The sequence below is a fragment of the Gracilinanus agilis genome, chromosome 2 (genome assembly GCF_016433145.1).
Source record: "Gracilinanus agilis isolate LMUSP501 chromosome 2, AgileGrace, whole genome shotgun sequence".
NCBI classification, from domain to species: domain Eukaryota; kingdom Metazoa; phylum Chordata; class Mammalia; order Didelphimorphia; family Didelphidae; genus Gracilinanus; species Gracilinanus agilis.
This window is the reverse complement of record NC_058131.1, coordinates 604,404,934-604,411,100: the sequence shown is the minus strand read 5'-3', so window position 1 is coordinate 604,411,100 and position 6,167 is coordinate 604,404,934.

Here is a 6,167-nt window from a genome sequence, read left to right as displayed (position 1 = left end):
TTGCAAGATTCTACCTTTTAAACTGTTATTTTCTTGCCAGATCTCTTCCATTTTCCTCAAAATCTCAGTTTTGAACTCTTCCATAGCTTGTGAGGAGTTTTCCTTATTTGAGGAGGGTCCGGATGCTTGTTTGTTCTCCTCCTCTGTTTGCTCGGTTGTCTGGATTTTCTCTGTGTAAAAGCTGTCGAGTGTTAAAGACTTCTTTTTCTTGTTATTATTCTTTCTCTTCTGAACTTCCTGATGCTGAGTAGCCATCATTAGCCCAGCAGCTTCTCAGGTTTATCCTCGCGCTCAGTGTCTGTCCGCGATCTATTGGCTCCTGAGGTCTGTCTGGTTTTTTCCAAGGTCAAGCCCCCTGGTGGGCCCCCTTGCTTGATCCTCTGCAGGAGGTTTCTTTACAAGTCTCAGGGCGCTGCTTCCACAGTCGTATACCCGTCCACACTGGTTCCCCACTTAGGCTTTAGTTCCTGGCTGTGTCTGCCTCCACCCACGCCTCTGCAGTGCCTGCGCTCTCAGCGTGCGCTCTGCGCCTAGCGTCCTGCTCCCGCGCTCAGATTTCGCCTGTGTTTTTTGGCTTAATGGGGCCTAAGTCTTGCTGCTCTCAGGAACAGGTCCCGGAGCTGCCAATGACTCGATGGGTGCCCCAAACTTGCTCTATTTCTTTTTAGCTGGCTTCGGAGCTATAGATGTGTGTGGAGGGGGTGGGGGTGGGGTGGTTGCTCAGCCCGCGATTTCGTGAGGGCTGTTTCACCCCTTTATAGCATGGAAATGCCTCGATTCCACGTACCTTCCACGCTGTGCCCTGTTGTGGGGGTTCCTCCGTTCGTCTGGACTTGTTTTTATGTCCCCTTGAGGAGTTTTGTGTGTTTCGGTCAGGAGAGGTTAAGAGCTGCTTCTTACTCTGCCGCCATCTTAACCCGGAAAAACCCTATTTAAAGAGTTTTAAGACAATCTTTCACAAATAATTATTTTCATAGAACATTCAATCACACTCCTATAATTAATTGAAAAATTTTTAAAATACAAAATTTTTGTGTTCATCAAAAAAAAAAAATTTAAAACATTTATCTTAGCAAAGTTCAAATGTCTTCCATGAATACAATAAAATCATTCCATATTCCTTGAAAGGTAAAATCACAGAGGAAACTCTACTCAAATATTGATGAAGAAAACTTAAGCTTAGAGAGGTTGTACTTTCCCGAGGTCATATATTTACTTAGTGGTAAGAACTAAGACTTTCAGATCACCTGTTTTTCAGTCTAGTACTCATATCACATGCTGTCTAGTTTTGTTTTGTTTTTACCAAGGTCAAGAACCGGGCATGGGTTGGAGTTGGGAATTCTCCGGAAGTATGTGATTTAGGTGATAACTTTCCCTTTCTGCTTTAACCACCAAATATCCAGAAATATGCATGCATATAGAACTTTACTCTAAAGCAAACAATTTAAAATGGATAAGTTAGTCATTGTTAAATGTAGAATGGCACTTATATAATACATTGGTCTATTACTAATTGTAGGAACAAATAGACTGTGACCAGTTAAGAGGCTCAGGAATTCCACTCAACCCTTAAATAAACTGGAACTTTTAAATTATAAAATAGGTTCAACAAACTCCAAAGCTATTTCCATGCTAAAAAAAAAAAAGTTTTGGTGAGTTCATAACACTAAAACATTTTTTTTTCTGAATTCCACTAAGAAAAGACTGAGAAAAAGCATAGATCAATATTTCCCTTTGCTTTGGCTGTTTTTTATATGTGCTGAAACTAGCAACAACCTATCTTTTCACCATAGCTGGACTTCAAATAATAAAGTTACCTAGTAAAGGACTCCCAAATAATAAGAGGCATTCCCTGGTAAGGGGTCAGGTCAAAAGATTTCTTTGGTACCATTCAAAACTGAAATTCTCTAATTCAGTGATGGGCAAACTTTTTAAAGAGGGGGCCAAAGGAAAGGAAATGCTCATCTGTTGGTCTGTTTCTAAAGCAACTCTTTCAAAGTTTCATTGTACTGTATCCTCCTCATTGTAATCGTCAGATCAGGAATAATGTCGCAGGGCTGGATAGAACCTTTCAGGGGGCTGCTTCTGGCCCGCAGGCAGTAGTTTGCCCATCACTGCATTTATTAGTCTGAATTAAGATTAGAAATTTAGAACTAGAAAAAGAATCACAATTCTAAAAAGTGCTTAGGATTTCCTGGCATTAAAGCTGGTTTACTGTCCCCTATGCCAGACTAGAATACATGCTAAATTAGCATCAAAAACTAACTAATACTCCATGTCCTACCAGGGCAGAGGACAATATTAAGCCTATTGCCTCCTCCACTGGGATACTATACTTCTTTAATGCCCCTTAATATTACTTTTTTGGGCACTGCTATGCCACACTAATATTGAGATTGTGGTCTGCTGAAAACCACATAGGGCTAAAGTAAGTTACTTGTCCAGGGTCACACAGCTATGAAGTGTCTGAGGCCATATTTGAACCCAGTTTCCTGTCTCTAGGTCTGGCTCTCTATCCACTGATAGATCAAGCTGCCCCCCATGTGGTACTTTAAAGGTTTATAAAATTCTCAAAAAAGGATATGAGATTGACCAGCTTGCCTTTTTTCTCACTGAATCTATGTTAGTTCAAAAGAATCAATATTTCTGGTTACTTATAATCCTATCTAGAATTTACTGAGGTTCAGTGTCAAGCACTCCAGCTACGGTCTCCAAAATCCTTCCTTACACATCAGAACTTCTTATCTTCAGCTCAGAAGGACCTCTCCTGTTCTCTGCAGTTCCTCAAAGATCACTGATTGGCAATTATACTTTCACATCCATCCCATAGCTCAAATATGAGTTCATATGGGCCAGATAATGGCCTAATAGAAACCATTTACTTGCTCTATTATCAGTTCCTTACTTGTCTTGGGTTCCAATTCCTTCTTAAATAATTTGTTCTCAGTTATGGCATATGAAAATGATGGAATACTGTTGTGCTTTAAGAAATGATGAAGGGGGGGCAGCTGGGTAGCTCAGTGGAGTGAGAGTCGGGCCTGGAGACAGGAGGTCCTGGGTTCAAACCCGGCCTCAGCCACTTCCCAGCTGTGTGACCCTGGGCAAGTCACTTGACCCCCATTGCCCACCCTTGCCAATCTTCCACCTATGAGACAGTGCACCGAAGTACAAGGGTTAAAAAAAAAAAAAAAAAAAGAAATGATGAAGGAGGGGTCATCTAGGTGACTCAATGGATTGAGAACCAGGTCTAGAGGTCCTGGGTTCAAATCTGGCCTCAGATACTTTCTAGCTGTGTGACCCTGGGCAAGTCATTAAATCCTCATTGCCTAGCCCTTACCATTCTTCTGTCTTGGAACCAATACACAGTATTGATTCTAAAACCAATGATAAGGGTTTTTAAAATGATGAAGGAGATGGTTTCAGAAAAACTTAGGAAGAATTAAATGAACTGAAAACCAAGTGAAGTGAACAGAACTAGAAAAAACAATGTACAGAACAATAATGTTGTAAAGATAAACAATTATGAAAAAACTTAGCAACTCTGACCAATGCAGTGATTCAACAGAACCTCAAGGGACCCATGATGAAAAATGATATCCACCTCTAGATAGAAAACTGATTAATTCAGAGAGCATATTGAAGCATTTTTTCCTTTATTTTTTTTGCTTTCTTTTTTGCAACAGGGCTAATGCAGAATATGTTTTGTATGACTTCAAATGTATAATGGTTATCATATTCCTTACCATCTCAATGGATGGAGGAAAATTTAGAGGGAAGGAAAAAATTTGCAACTGAAAATAAAAATAAGATTAAAAAAATTTGTTCTCTCCCCTAGCATCCTGGAGATCACTCCTCTTGATAAAGAAAACAAAAGTCAAATATGTTTTGAATAGTACTACTATCTCTCTATTATGCATTAAAGCTATCATGTCTACCATTACCAGTCAACCTATCCTTTTCTTACTCTTCTTACCTCCAACATGCATTTTTTAAAAGTCTTTTTTTTTTATATTCCTAAGATTGTAGTTTACTATTTATTTAAATTTTATATTTATCCTTGATTACATCCTTTTGGTAGTGTCTTTTGTACATGTTCTGTTAAAAATGGGGAACTCGAAGAGTTTCCTGCATCACTCTCTTTAGGTCTCTTTTCCTATTCTTAATTGGAATCAGTCATTATTTCATTGTCAGAACTTCAACCTCAAGAATCATCCATCCCTTCTAAACTCATTTCCTTTATTATAGTTTCACTTCATGGACTTTTATTTTTTTTTTTCCTCTGAAATATTTTGCAACTGATAATCCTCAAATTTATGGTAAATATCAGATGATATTCAGTCTGTTTCTCCTTATTTTTCATGAACTTTAATCTGCCGTGGTCACTTTCCTTACGAGCTCCTCTCATTTTCACTTTGTTAGCCATTTTTTCCCGTCAGTCAGAATCAAGTAAAGAACAACAGTGCCCTTCATCGTGTCTTTTAATTTCTGATCAAATGAAATTATCAGCAAGGAAAATTGAGATACTCTGTTCTGGGCAGAGAGAAACAGGGACAGATAGAGAAACAGAGAGACAAAGAGATAATCAGAGACAGATAGATATAAAAATATGTGCATATATATATGACAGACATATATAGATATGTATATATAGAGAGAGACAGACATATATAGATATGTAGATAGATAAAATATAGAGATGGATAGACATAGAGACAGAGATATATAGAGATAGACATATACATACACACACACATATATATATTTATGTATAGAGACAGACAGACATATATGGAGTGATAGATATCCAGACAGTAAATTTCTGAGGTCAGATTTGAATTCAGGAAGACTTATCTTCCTGACTTCAGGTCTGGCCCTCTATCCACCTAGCTGCATGTGTGTGTACACATATATAAAGACATGTACATATGTATGGATGTGTATGAAGATAGGGAGAGAGAGAGAGAGAGAGAGAGAGAGAGAGAGAGAGAGCACTCAATAGATGCTGAATGGTTGAAACCCCCCAATAAGTATCTAATGCCAGCCCTGAGTATGCTAACCCCATGAGGCCAGAGTAGTTGAGTATATTTAAAAGAGGCATCAGGAAGGTAGCTGATTAGCTCAGTGGATTGAGAGCCAGGCCTAGAGATGGGAGGTCCTACGTTCAAATCTGGCCTCAGACATGTCCCAGCTGTGTGACCCTGGGCAAGTCACTTGACTCCCACTGCCTAGCCCTTACCCCTCTTCTACCTTGGAACCAATACACCATATTGATTCTAAGTAAAGGTTTAAAAAAAAAGAGGCATCAGGCATTAGAATTCTAAGCAAATAACTCATGCTTTATCTTTGTAAACTCTGTTTTTCTCTTACTTTGATGTACCACTCATGATTATGATAACTGAATCTTGGTTTGTGAACTGGATATAGATAGTCTTATATTTTGTGTTATTTTTGCCAACTCCTTCATTGCTTTCAGATGGGATCTCCCTAAAGTAAAAAGCACATAGTTGGGGTTAACTAGGTGGCTCAGTCTATTGAGAGCCAGAGATGAGTTCAAATTTGGCTTCAGATACTTCCTAGCTCTGTGGCTCCGGGCAAGTCAATCAACTTCCACTGCCTATCCCTTACTGCTCTTCTATCTTGGAACCAATACATAGTATTGACTCTAAGACAGAAGGAAGGATTTTTTTTAATGATTAAGCAACACTGGACCATGTGAGGGTGGTGGTAGGTAATATATGCACGTAGAGAATTATATCTTCAAAACTACAGTGTTCTTGATGAATTCTGGTGATGGCATTATGTTGTTCTCTCCCATCCTAACAGTTTCTTTCCTGAGGGGTTTACTTATACCCTGGTGGGTATCTCAGGTCTCTTCTGTATGTCTTTTCTAAGCAGTTGTTGCTTTCTGCCACCATCTACTGGTCTTCATCTATGAAGCAGCTTCTTCCTTGTAGGAAGACAGAGCCATAAATTCTTTAATTCATGTTCTTGAGACTCTTACATTCTTGGGTGATGAAAACTCCAGGCCTCTGAGACCTATTTATTTGCTTAATCTCTGTTATCTTAATGTTTCCTTGTCATATGGTCTCTGGTTATGACAGAACAAATTTTATGATTTGTTTCAGCTCTTCATTATTACAATAATTATTTACTTTTCTTAAAACACA